Source organism: Sciurus vulgaris, assembly GCF_902686455.1.
Source record: "Sciurus vulgaris genome assembly, chromosome: 3".
Lineage (NCBI taxonomy): Eukaryota > Metazoa > Chordata > Mammalia > Rodentia > Sciuridae > Sciurus > Sciurus vulgaris.
The window spans coordinates 123,552,036-123,566,704 of NC_136463.1; the positions used below are offsets into that span (position 1 = coordinate 123,552,036).

Consider the following 14,669-nt stretch of genomic DNA (forward strand, 5'->3'; position numbering starts at 1 on the left):
CCAGCCCTCCAGGGCTCTCCTTCCCTCACTTAGAGACCCAAGCACCGTTCCTCCCTACCCCTCAGTCCTCTCATCCAGGGCAAGCCTGAAAGGACCAAGCTCACAGTCCTCAAAGGCTGCCATCCACAGCTTAGCTCAAGAACCTAACTAACAGAGAAGGCAGAAGAGATGGAGACGTGAAGGGAGAGAGGAGGGTTAGGGAATCTTCCTTAATGCTTAGTCTTATTAGAAATCTGACAAATCTGGCAAATGGAGAACAAAGTCTTTTTTTTGGGGGGTGGTGGTGAGGGGGCAGGTACTGGGGATTGAACTCAGGGGCCCTCAGGGACTGAGCCACATCCCCAGCCCTATTTTGTATTTTATTTAGAGACAGGGTCTCACTGAGTTCCTTAGCACTCGCTTTTGCAGAAGCTGCCTTTGAACTCATGATCCTCCTGCCTCAGTTCCCTGTGCCACTGGGATTACAGGCAGGCGCCACTGCACCCAGCACAAGGTCATCTTTATTTGCAGGTTAATTTATTCTTTGCTAAATGTGACAGTCTTGGTTAGGCAGTTTTTTTGTTTTGTTTTGTTTTTTAATTTTGAGACAGGGCCTCACTGAGTTGCTAAGGTTGAACTCTCGATCCTCCTGCCTCAGCCTCCTGAGCCACTGAGAATACAGGTGTGTGCCACCACGTCCAATTTAGGCAAGCATTATGTTGCATTCCAGTCTGGCAAATCAAGTGCTAGGATATGGTGACAGCATCAGATGGAGATTGAAGACACCATGACACCCCTTTTGGGTCTTTCTTCAAGACCTGTGTACCCATTCCTCAGGTGCTAAGGGCTAAGAGCTGTGCCTCTCACTAGACTTGCCAGGATGCTGCCTCACCAAAGGATGTATCTATGGAGTTGGTCAGAGTCCTGTGCCAGGCTGATGTGGAGATGCAAAGGCGTGGGACTACCTCAGTCTGGGACAAGTCAGTAGGACCATTGCCAATTCCAGTGAATCCTAAAGGACTGGCTGAAGCCTACATGGCAATTGCAGCCCTATCCTTCCCATGCTTCCTCCCATCACTACAGCTATATCCATGGCATTCCAGAACATTCCTGAGGTCCTGCAAAGTTAACATGTACTGTCATAAAAGGAAAGATCCAAGCATCTTTCATATATATGATGATGAAGGATGATGCAGAGAGTCTTTTGTTCCACTCCTTCAATAGAAAGGGTTTAGGCTAACGGTAAGTTGGCTGTCTGCCATCAACCAGGATTTTGAGAACTATTCTTTGAAAAAGCTCCCCACCATGAATGGCTATGCTCTGTCACCTGGTCTTGGGGGTTACCTTGCCCAGGATTAGAGGGGAATTAGCAAGGGGCACCAGACTACCCTCTATTCTTTAACAATTACTTCACTGGGAAAGGACATTGTCTTGTGCCTAAACTTCTCTGTATCTTTCAAGTCAGCTTCACAAAGAAAACAATCGAATTATGAAATTAAGAAGCAAATGAGAGCTTCAAGGATATTCCATCCAGCAATTTCCAACCCAGAGTCCCCAGACTGTTAAAGAACAGAAATGAAGCTCTTCGTATATCTTCAACATTTTCAAAAACCAAACTGAAAATGATGTCTGCCATTTAATAGCAGGAGCTAATAGGTTCATGAACACCAGTAAATCAGATTCTTCAGTTTAACAAATCCACTGAGTACCAAATAGACCTTGGAAACATAGAGGTGAATAAAACAGATGAGCCCATGTATAAGCTTCCTTTCTGGAGGGAGAACTAGACAATATTAGGTGAACAGAGGGACTTATTCAATAAAAATGGTGACTATATCAGTCAGCTTTGAATCACTATAACAAAATACATGAGGCAGTTAACCTTAGAGAAAAAGGTTATTTGACTCAGGGTTTTGAAATATATTAAATGCCCACATTGACCCAGTTCTGGAGATGTCCTCATGGCAAATGGCAATGTCTTTCTAAGACAAAGAAAAATAATGAATGATGTGACAGAAAAATGGAGGGTGCAAACTATTTTCAATAAAGCAGACAGGCAGGACCTCCTAAAACTGATAACTCGGATTTGACTTAATTAGTAGAAAGTGAAAAACAAAGTAATGTTATTCAGTAAATACAATTCTTTTGAAAAATATTGCTAAAAGCTCCATGGAATTAATAATAGGGAGGTTCTTCTTTTAGGAAAGAATCAAAACCACTGATCTGATTCAATCCCCCATTTAAAAATACAAGCAACTTGTTGGGATCCTATTGACAATGCTTGGTCAACTTGGAACAAAAACCTGGATTTCCAAAGCCTAGAATGGAGATTTCCCCATTACGTCATACCTCAAACCACAGAGATGGCTCAGAAGCTATGGACTAGGTTACAATGTAGTATGAACTGAAGTTTCCTAGGTTCAAAGCCTGGCTCTGTTGCTTATTAGCTATATGCTGTTTAAATCTGTCTCAGTTTCGTCCTCCACAAAATGGGGATGCTAATATCAGTAACTTGCTCACATTATTATTCATGGTAAATAGGATACCATGTACAGGTCCCTTGGAGCAGAATAGAATGTGGCAACTGCTTGATAAATGCCAGCCATTACACTCTTGGGTTCCTCCCTTACCTGGTCTCAGATGGTGAAAGCCCCAGAGTAGATTCCTGGGCGATTCTCTCAGTCCTGTTCTGGGTAGAAACCCTGGTACATTTTAGGAATCAGTCATAGTTTGCTACCTGCATCCCAGTGAACTTTTAGCAATGGCTCATTATCTCATCACCTCTCAGGAATCTTTTAGCATTCCTCATATGTCACTTACACAACAGTGTGGCTATTCTGATCAATTAAAAGCCTAAGTCAGGATCCTAGGAGAAAAAAGTCAAGATTTAAAAGGCACTTTCTAGGGACCAGAGTAACATTGAGACAGGAATTTAGGATACAAAGTGGTATACACTGTCTTAAAGGAAATGCCCACAGTCATTGAGATGCAGGAACACAGCTGTACGTCTCCAGGATGCGCCCTTGACCTGTGCCCTTGTAAAATGAGGGAAATACGCAAGTACCTATGTGGCTCCACCCTGGATCCATCTATATTGTTAACTATAGTCCTTCCATAAATATTGGGCTCCCAACCTGAGAGGGGCTTCTCACTCTGGAGACGGCCCACATTCTCCCCTGAATGTGTATCTACTTCCTACACAAACCTGTATGTGCCTTTGTCTGGTTCCTGCTGATATTCTTTTCTATGAAATATGCCAAGAACATCACTGGTCCTTGAATCCCCTCCCCCAGGGAACTCCTCAGATGCTTGTCCCATGACAACATCATCTGCATTAACTCCTCAGAATCTCTGAGTGGGGCAGGCAGGATACAGCTGCACCTTGGGATCATGTGTTATCCCTGGAGACTTAGGATTTAATGGAAGGATCTCTTTCTTTCCTTTGCCTTTATCTTTTTTCCTATTTATTTAGTTAACATTTATTCAGCATACGGTGTGTGCCAGGTTCAAAAGAGGCTTTGGGTAGAGCTAAGAAAGCTGGCATTGCCCACAAGACATGCAGGGCAGCAGAGGGATACAAGAGAAAGGGCAGCTGTAACACACACTGGAATGGAGGTCGGCTTGGAAGGTTCTGGGAGTGCTGAGAGGGGCATGTTTTCCATTTGACTGAACAAACACCTACTCAGGAAATTACAAAAAAATTAAGATGGGTTTAGCTGTCCAAGCTGTTTAATGTCACCCTCTATTTGAGGCCAACCTTAGAAAAATCCCTTGAATTTTCTTTCACAAAATTCCTGCCTCTTTATTTTCCAAGAATGAGTCAGATGCAGGGTCATAATGCACACCAATATCCAGCTTGTCCCAGCACATTTAATTCTTCACAGACTAAGTCAAGACATTGGTGCATTATGCATTTAAGTGCTAATGAGTTTCCTAAAGACACACAGTCTTTTGTTTTGATAGTCTTGGCACAGTCAGGGTTGCTTGGTGTTTCACATGGGAGAAAAGTTAGCACTAACTGGGGAAGGAGCACCCCAAGAGTTCAGTCCACCCAAGGAGGTCCCTCAGGGGACCCAAGCCTTCTCCTCCCTGGAGAAGTTTGTAACTGAAGTGCTAACTGAAGGCAAGGGAGTGACACACATGGGCCAGAACTGATTTCTCCCCCGAGTAGAACATAAGCCAATAAGGCTTCCTTTGGGGCAGGAAGTTTTGATAGGTGTTTAGAAAGGTTTTAAGACTAGAGAGCTGTTGTGTAGTTGGGTCAGAGTGGAATAGGGATGAGCAGAAGTTGGAGGAGTAGGGGGTTAGTGTAGGTTATATTTCCTTGCCAGTTTATGATAAACTCTGAAACATAATGGTGCAGACTCAAGGACCAGACTGACCCACTTAGGGTCCTGGATCCAATGCTTAGACCCGTGCAATCTCTTTAACCACTCTTGCCTCTGTTTCCTCATCTCTAAAATGGGAATGATAATACTAATCTACATCACAGGGCTTTGGGGAGGATTAAATGGGAAAATACTAGGAAAGTGCTTAGAAGAGGTGTTAACACAAAAGAAATATTCAACAAATAGATATTGTTATTGGTGTTACTAAACAGTTAGGGTCACTCAGAATCCAGTCCAAATGGAGGTGGTAAAGGCAAATTTTCCTAGGTCACCATCTTGTGATCCAACATGTTGTATTGTGCTTTATAATTTAAAAACATTTCCCCATATGTTATCTTAGTTTGGGTACTAGGGATTAAACCCAGGGTATTCTACCAGCAAGTTACATCACTAGACATTTTTGATTTTATTTTGAGCAGGGTATCACTAAGTGGACGAGGCTAGCCTTGAACTTGCCATGCTTCTGCCTCAGCCTCCCAAGTTGCTGGAATAAAAGGCATGCACCACCACACCTGGCTTGTCATCTTAGCTTTCTGGTAGGTAAAATGATAAATATAATACTTCCCTTATAAGGCTGCCAGCAGGATTGAATGAGATACTTCACATGAAGTCTTCAGTAAATGGAAGCTGTTGCTATTTGGTCGATGCTTACTCAATATTTGTTGAGTGAATAAATAAATATTATCCTCAAGAAAACCTTGTGAAGGTCATTTCTGCTTTTTTGGTGATTTTTTTGGGGTGGTGGTAGTGTTGCTGGAGATGGAACCCAGAGTCTTGCACATGCTAAGCATGCGTGCTACAGCAGGAGTTCTGCCGCTGATCGACTCCCTCAGGCCACCTCCATTTTTATTTTTTTTAAGATGAAAAGTTGAAGGTCAGATAACTAGAGAGCCATGGTTCCAACGCATACTATGAGTTCTAACTTTAGTTCCACTTGCCAAGATATCAAAATGGACCCCTAAATCCATTTGGTGGTCATTTGCTTGGGTCATTCATGTGGTAGGTTTCACTCTCACCACCACAGTTGCGACCTATTCTGGGAAGCAACTGGCATAGACATCATAGCTGACTAACGACGGGGCCAGGCTGAGCTGTGTTTCCTTCTATCTTTTCGCGGGCTCGGATACAGTCAGAATTTTAGAAGGAAATAACATGACTCAGTGATTTTCAGAACCATCATGGGCAGCTTTCCAAGGCCATCTGGAAGAAACAAAAACAAAAACAGACCCCAGAAACCGAACGGATGATTAGACATTCAAGTTTAAAATTTCATGTCAAATGAAAGACAAAAAAATCAAGTGAACTTCCAAAGAATGGAAAATTTGATGATTTATTTTACTTCTGAACTTAGGCTACTTTAATCTAAAGCCCATTGATGAGGCTCACGTTCCATCAGAAGTCAGAGTGCCGTTGGCTGTTCCTTCTCAGATGGCTGCCTGCTCTTCCAGCTAGCTTTATTCCCTGAGTAGGAGCCTCTTTTTACCTTAAGAAACTCATTGTGAGCCCAGGAATCCTGCAGCCCTCAATCTGTTAAGGATGTTTACAGGAGTATCTGGCAGAAAGGAACCAAGCACAGCAATTTTCAGCCCCGAAACTGACAAAGAGGGCTTCAGATACTTAAAAAAAAAAAAAAAAAAAAAAAAAAGGATTTTCTAAAAAGCATCTCTGCATCTCTTCTGACAGCTCACCTAAAGAGAGACAGCATTTCAGGATAAAAATTAAAAAGCTATCATTGAATCTGCTTTCTTAGACATTGCTATAACAAGCTTAGAACTTACTGAAACAGCTGCAGTAAGTTTGAAATCAACTAAATTCCAAATAAAGACCGGAATAGAGATAAATTATTGAGCCATTGCATCTGAAAGCTAGAAGAGAATTTAGCAATAACCTTGTCCAACCCCTTCATTTCCTTATGAAGTTACTAATCTGCAAGGAGATGAAACTTACTCAAGGTCACACGGCTGGTTAGTCAAAGTTCATTCGCTCCACGAGAAATACTACTTGTCAATGTGACTTGAGTTTGCACCCACCACGTTAAGCAAGGCTCTTAACCAAGGTCAAAGACAGAAAAATGGATTCTCCTGCCCAAAGCCTAAGTACCACCCCACAATGTGTGTGACCATTTTTTTGTGCTGCACATAGTCTCCATCACCCTTCACAGAATAAATCTGCTTCCTTTAGGATTTGGGAAAATGGCACAAAGAACTATGCCAAGAGCAGCTCAAGGTTCCTTATCTCCTAAAACTGACGGATCGCTCTCAAAGACTTTACTCTTAGGAATGGCCAGAGCACAAAAGTGCAGCAAACAAGAATGCTTCCAATATCTGTGTCATTGCACTCTTGGAAACAGAGACATCCTATCCATCCTTGTAGTAAAAGTCTCTTCACTGTCAGGGAAGGCTCAGGACTTCCCAAGGTCTCCAATTCCCTTGGCCCTTAAAAATTCTCCCAAGGAAATTATAGCTGTAATCAGACTCGGGGAAATGAACAAATAAGTACCTAATGAAAGAAAAGTCCCTTGTAATTAGGCCCAAAAACATGGTAAACAATGGGAAAATAAATTCATACATCAATTTGTTGTTTCATTCCACAAAGGTGCTAGGTGCTAGACCTATTCTATTCACAGGGGCCCTATACCCCTTTCATTGGAGCAAGAAGTATTGGTGAGACTAGACCCCTTGGTAGGATGTGATTAGGGAAGGCCTCTGTTCCCCAGGCTGTGACCTAAATGTGCACTTCAGCATTTTTAGCCTTGGTTCTTCCACTTTTCATCTTTAATCATCCTTTTTTTTTTTTTTTTTTTTTTTTTGTCTCTTTCAAAAGACAATAAAACATGACCAAACTTTTTATCATCTCCACTCCAGCTTCATTACAGACAAGATCTATGCATCCTTTTGAAGGCCCAGATAAATACTGGATTATCTGCACAACATCCTCCATTAAAAAATAAAGGAGAGTAGCTACTATAGGTAAAATAGGAGGTCTCAACCCAGGTGTGCATGAAAATCACCTGAGGAGGTTTTAAAAGGACATAGATACCTCTTCAGTTTTTCCTCCTCATCATCAATGATGATCATCATGGCCACTATTGATGGGGGGCTGACTACACCAGGCACTGGGCTACATTCCTTACACATATTTTCACATTGGACATGCACAACCATTTGACAGAAGCAGCAGCTGAGGCTCAGAGATATTCATAACAGGAGGATGGCCCTGTGAGGAAAGCAATGACTGGGAAACTATCCCCTTGATAAATGACTATCCCTAGGGAACAGGAACATGTGTCCTCCTCTCTGGCCTGCACCAACCACGCACAGGATTCAGGAAATAACTGACAATATTGTTGGCTAAGCAGGACGCTGACTTCTCTTGGTTTCTGAAGACCTGTTTGCTTGTTTCCTATAACCTATTTCAAAATATCATAGACACAAACAAAATGAATGAAGAGATTTGTTGATTTTCAAACAAATTGCTCTAGGTTCATGTCCAGGAAGAAGTGGTGTAGAAGTCCTGTGGTAGAAACACTCAAAGTTTTTGCACAGAAAAACACAACTGAGCCCTGGCTTTAAGAAACACCCAGAACATATCTGATAAAATACATATTTATTAGAAAATTTTCAGCAGCATCATTTCCAGTTGCTTTTCTAATCAAAGTACATTTCAAAGTAATTATAATCAGCCCTCAAAAAACAACAAAGATTTTGAGAACTGAGGAATAAAATAATCAGTAGTACATTTCATTCATCCATCCATTCGTCCATTCATTGTTCAACAAATGTGCAATATCAGCACGAGAACCAGGATTGCTACTTGCCGTGGTGATTGTGTTCCTGCCGTGGTGGTTCCAGTCTTGGAAACCATCCCGGCAGCTCAGAGGAGAGCCAGGCTGTACAGTACATTCTGATACGAATGTATGGATTTAGGCAAAGGACCTGAAAAAGGCTCAATAAGAACAATTTCCCTTTCTATTCATGCTCAACTCAGTAAATAAATAGTCATTTTAATGATATTTTCACACACAGAGACAAAAACCTAGTTGAGGCTTCACTTAACTGATATTGTTTTGCACCTTACTTTATGAAGACACAGTTTTGGTTTTAGTAATTCAGTTACCGAGCTCCAGTCACTAGGGTAGGGACCACCTGAGATGCCAGGCAAGGGCGGAAGTTGCTCTAGGATCCATGGAGGGAAAGAGCTCATTCAATTAGATACAAAGGCAGCGCAGGACACTTGTGCTTACTGACATGGGATTTTCTCGAAGACATTACAAAATAAACTGGTGACTTGGCAGCTAGCAAGGGAACACATGGGATAGGAAGGATTCTGGTTGGACAGCAGAAAACACTCAGAAGGGTGACATCAAATCTCTTCTACCTTCTGTAATGCCTGAGGCATCGACAGTCAGATCCAGGGTTTAGACAACACTTAGTGGCCTCTGGCGATAAATATATTAATCAAGTTTATATGTAATATGAACATTAATTAAGTGCTGCTATGCTAAAATGGACCCAAGAGTACAGCCTGGACTCCTTTCCTGGGTAATTTTAAAGGACATATGAGTGGTGTCCCTTCTTTAAACTTGACTAAAAGCCCCAAGTGAATTCCTTTCCTCACTGGATCATTTACTAAGATTACCAACCTATTCAACAGATACCTTTATTAGCAAATTCAGTGATGTGACAATCTTTCCAAAATTTACAAATGTACAGTATATTTATAGCATTACCTTCAGACAGCTTTAGTGCAAAGATATACATATAGTACATTGTGATAATTATTTGTAAAAATATGAAACTGTATAAGTAAAAAAAAAAGAAAGAAAGAAAAATACACAAAACACTTCCAAATACAGGCAAACAGAGAAAAATATACTTTTTTTGTAAAGGACTGAACATTAACAATTTTTTTCATTTGTTTGTAAAAAATATACGTGCAAAAAATGTGTTTCTAATTATTCCCTACATCGCTGGCATAGCTATACCTCCGAATCCTCTTTAACGAGATTTGCTGTGTCTTTAAAAGTGTCTTCTGTTGCAGTGTAGCCTGGACTTGGATCTCTTTTCAGGGAAGTCTTGTCAGGCAGAGAAGGAGATGGAGGTGGGGCCACGGCCACGCTTTCCTTCTGCTCCCTGTCCATCTAAAACCACAAGGAAACATTTATTCCCCCAACATGATCGGAAAGGGTTTTTAGTTAAGACTAATCTTTGCCAATTTACTTAGAAAAATCTGAGCTTATGCTAATGTATTTCTTTTTAAAAAAAATGCACTAAGAACAATTATTAAAGATTACCTCTAAGGGAAGAATGGAGGAACTGTGGATTGTGTAGAAGGAAATGAGGGGACGAGAGAGGGCAGGGGGAAGGAAAGATGGTGGAATGAGACAAACATCATTCCCCTGTGTACATGTATGATTACATGAATGGTGAGACTCTACATCGTGTACAACCAGAGAAATGGAAAGTTGTACCCCATTTGTGTACAATGAATCAAAATGCATTCTGTCATGTATAACTAATAGAACAAACAACAACAAAAAAAATTACCTCTGCGTAGATCGGATTTTCAAAGTTGGTAGTTTGTTTGGTTTTCGTTTGAAGATATTCCATTTTGTAGCCTAAATGAAAGGGAAAAACAAAACTTTTAGCCATGGAGTTTCTTTGGGGTTTCTTTTCATTGGTGCAGCTTTTAAAATTCTTCTTGCAGAAGGACAAAGCAATTTGGGACCTGGTTCATGTGGTAAATTGTTCAGTTCTTCTATTGTTCCAAAACAATAACTGAAACTTTCTGGGCTCTTCTCAGCCAATAATTTCAAAACAGTTCTTTTCTTTGAAGTGTACAATTTACAAATCTGTACCCATAGCATCAAGACGCTTTGCCATGCGACGGCTCTAGCTACTGGAATAGAGAGAACCAGGTAAAACTAAGACATACAAGAGGTTTCTGGGGCTGCCCAGAAACTGGAGGATGAAGCCAAATTGTAGCTCTCATTTCCTAAAACAGGTCCTGATTCGTTGGTTCAAGTGCGTGCCCTCTACATCATTCCTCTTGCTATCATCAATACAGAAACAACTAACATTTATTGAGTGTTTACTCTCTGTCAGGAACTACACTAAGATTTTTACAAGTTTCTGATTTAATCTTCTCAGCAACCCTCTGAGGTAGGTCCTCTATTATCCCTGTGTGACAGGTTCTGAGTCCCAGCAAGACTGAACAGCTAAATGGTTGTGATGAGCAGGCAGTGAATACTCAAGGGCTTGGGGAGGCCCATATGTTGAAGGACTCAAAAGGAAACCATCTTAGCCAATGGTGGGTGGCTCCCACTTTACTGAAGCACTGCCTGGCAGGAGATGACCTACTCTGACAGGGTGCTGAGGTGGCCCATACATTTTAAGGGATGTCTCCTACTCTGTGAAAGTTAAGACCAGCATGAGACGCAGAAAAGGCCATTCACTTAACCCAAATTTAAATGAGCACCTACTCTGTACATGGCATCACCACAGGTCAAAGCCCTGCTTGTCAGTGGAGAATGGTTGAACCAAATCCTGGAAATTCCTGTTCCTGACTGTGAGTCTTTCAGCCTATATACTGAAAAGATAAACCTGAGACTCTGGCATATTTGAGCCAATCTCAGGTAATCTCATCCAAGCACCTCAACTGCTTTTAAGCCACACTGAGTACTCAGTGATCAAGGGTCAACAGGAACAGAAAGATACCTGAACATACTGTGGAGGACAAACCTTGGAGGGTTTCAGTCTCAACTGACTTAAAAAAGTAAGAGGAAAAACCAATGTGCTGCAAGATGGAGATGAGAAAGGAAGAGTCTCATCTGAAACAGCTTTCTGTGTTTCCTTCTCTCTCTGAGCACCGGGGTTCAGGCCAGAGGTGACTGCCTCCCTCCCACAATCCCTTCCTGTGCAGTCTAGGGGAGATCTCGTCCAACAAGATCACTAAACTTGAAATGGACTGAGAAAAGATGTTAAGAATATAAAGTAAATCTGGCACAGCCCTGAGGTTGAGTCAGAACTGGGGACCAAATAGCAGACATTCAAGTATTCTGGTGTCTATGGAAAACTAATTTGCAACATTTTTTTTTTTTTTAACTTCTAAGAGGTCACAGTTCTGGAGGTTCCAGGATGTGATGCCAGCTTCTGCTTAGCTCTGGTGAAGGTCTCAATGTAGATGTCGTCACAGTGGCCAGAGTGCATGGGAGAGGAGAGAGCACAAGGAGAGATAAGAAGAAAGAGCCCCTTAATTGGGAAGGGGCCGGTCTTGTGACCTCTCTCTAGCTGCACCACCCCCCCCCCCGCCACCTCTTCACATTGCCACACTGAGGACCAACCTCCCAACACATGAACCTCTGTGGGTCACATTCAAACCATGTCTAAACCATCGTAAGTTAATACAAGGTGTGACCTTCTGAAAAAGCCTGTAACAGGGTCTGAACCGGGAGAAAGAAAGACAAAGAGTCAAGCAAGGTCTTAGTTCAAGATGTGCCTCTAGCAAACAAAACTCATAGAAGGGGCTCTGAAGGCCTGAGTTCCATCATGGTTTCTCCATTTAGGTAATGGGGGTTTTATGGACCCTACCCTCCAAATCAGTCACTAACCATGGGCTGCCTTTGGAAGGGTTGTGGCCCCCAGTGCAAAACATTCAGCAGAGGGTACATCATCCTGGGAGAGGGGACCAGCTGGGAACCGCCAGCAGGCAATAGTCATAGCAACCAGTGGGTGACTCTGGGCTTGGTACAGATGACCCGGAGGACCATTACAGCATCTACTATGAGAATCTTGCTCAGTATCATGGTTCAGAGTCCACAAAGTAAAAAACAGCTGCTCTGAGAAATGTAGTCATTCCTTGTGCTAAAACCATGAGAAATATGTCCTCAATAATGTCCTTAGAGTAGACTTGGCCACCAAGTGTCCAGACTGTTACTTCCAGCTCTCTTGATGACAGGGCAATCAGAGAATATGAGAAGTCACATTGACCACAGGCACAGAGCTATTCTGATATATATGTGGCAGATCTGGCTCTTGAAACAACACACAACTCCAGATTCTATGCAGGGGGCGGCTCAGAGATGAAGCCATAAAGTGGTTTCCCATCTCCTCTGTCCCTGCCTTACCTGTCTGAATTTCTCTCTTCTCTTAGCATCCTTTCCTCTATGCTACAACTCTTCTCTTCCTTTACCTGATCTCTGAAGTTGAACCTTTTCCAGGGTGTTTCTTCTTTCTTTCCTTTTCCTCCTTTTTCCTCAAGGAATTTACCTTTTTTAAAGTTGGGGATTAATATGGTACACTTGGGTATTTTTGCCTTTTTAAGACCACTGGGAGAGGACAATACTGACTATAAGAAAGTCAATATTCAGGTGATTTAAGGCATTTGGAATCTTTTAAGTCATGTAATATAGATAACCTTCTCACATAGACAATATACACAGGATATCAGATAAGGAGACAGCAGAGAAAAGTCTGGAAGATCTAATTCTGCTAGCTCACTGGCAACATCCATTTTTAAATGTAGTTTTAAAGGGGGAAAAAAGTTCAGTCTCTTGAAAATATAAAACTGAAATTCCTTTCTAAGACAACATCCATATGAGTGTGTGTGAGTGTATATATGTATGTAAGTGTGTGTGTGACAAGAGAAGAAATAAGGAAAAGGTACAGAGAGACCTTAGATAAAAGCTCTTTCCATTAGCATCGATTTAACCAATAAACTTTTGTTTTGACCCAAATGAGCAGAATCAATGTCTTAAGTGGTTCATAGCTAAACTTCTCATGAGACTTCCAAGTTAACTTTGCAGCTACCATTTTGTTTACAGATTATGAAATTTGAGATATGAGGATTGAATAAAATTGTCTTGTTTCTTGTTGTGGTGTGTGTGTGTGTGTGTAATTATAATGGGTGACTTCTAGGGTCACAATGAGTTAGGAGAGACACTACTGGAATTTATTGGACAGGGACCAAGAATATTGAAATGCCCCACAATGCACAGGACAAGTTTTAGAGCCCAAAGAACTATCCTACCCAATATGCTGATAGTGTCCATAGCGAAGTACATTACTGAGGACTTTAGGGTCCAGAGATAATGGCTTGTCCAGAATTAAATAGCTAGATCTGGGATAGCTATATGTATCCATTAAAACTAAAGATACATTATCCACTACAACATTTTACATCTAACGTATTTATCGAATTTTCTCTGCATTCCAATAATCCACAAATTGCAGTTCTAACAGTCATGGTAGAGAAATTCCATCAGATGGTCTTTTTCTTTTAATCTCACTAAACACTATGCCTGGTGCATTGTTATAACATCGGTTCACTGGTTGACGGATGGACCAAGAGATTAAGAGGGTATAAATTAGTGCCACCTAGTGGTAAATATTGGTAATATCAGTAGAGCTTTAAAAAAAAAAAAAAAAAACAGCCTACATTATTAAGGAGAAAATGCATTGCAGGGAAGGGTCATTTATATGCATCCTCAACACAGTAATATCGTTATTCAAGGTAAGGGAATACCTCAATTAGATGTCCCTGTTCTGAAGATACTGGACCTAAAAGTCTGTATTCCCTTCTTTGTAAAATGATCTCCCACAGATTAGTATCAACCCAACAATTCCTAAAGTCTTTGCAAATTCCACATCATTCCAGGAACTAGCCACTGTTACCTGAGTTCCATCAGCATCCGGGGAAGTTGGTTTTGGATCTGGAACTATCTCAGAAGGGTTTATGGGACTTCCATAATTCTTGTTATCCACATTTTCAGATATTGTCACCTGTAAACATATTGAAATTCCTTTTCCAGTTTTCAAAGAATTCAGTAATAAATAGATCACCACAAAGGTTCTTATCAACTTTTTAATCCTGTTTACCACTTACCTCCCACAGATGTGCTCAGAAACAACTTTTGTTGTATGGGTGGACCAGGTGGCCCAGAAATAAACACCACTCCACCTCACCTCCCCAGTCAAAAGCACCCATGCTGTGTCCTCTCAGGCCTCTATCCTGGGAGGCAAATTGTACTCCTCACTGGCCAACTCCTAGTTATTCGCAGCAACATTCCTGTGTTTTCTCTATAACTCCCTCTCCCACTTGACCATATTTTTTAATTAAATACACTTGGTGCATATGGGCAACCAGATCCTAGAAGAACAGCATGAATAATTCCCCATACTCACTGGTGAACTAAGAATCTCACCTCTGAATATTAAGAATAAAATTAATAATTTCAGAGACTACTTAAAAGAGGTTGAACTTTTTTAAAACATAAGGAAACTAAAACTCCTCTACACACTTTTT

The 14,669-nt window shown here is 41.3% G+C and overlaps 1 protein-coding gene and 1 pseudogene across 2 annotated transcripts in view; both read right to left on the minus strand.

Annotated features, from left to right (window-relative positions):
* Positions 1-14,669, minus strand: part of LOC306656559 (low-density lipoprotein receptor-related protein 2-like) — a 244,423-nt gene that overhangs the window by 30,792 nt on the left and 198,962 nt on the right.
* Positions 9,011-14,351, minus strand: LOC306658164 (low-density lipoprotein receptor-related protein 2-like; annotated as a pseudogene). The gene is made up of 4 exons (XR_013767029.1): positions 14,330-14,351; positions 14,039-14,244; positions 9,914-9,984; positions 9,011-9,507 (listed from the first exon to the last, which is right to left on the minus strand). The product of XR_013767029.1 is annotated as a low-density lipoprotein receptor-related protein 2-like (transcript).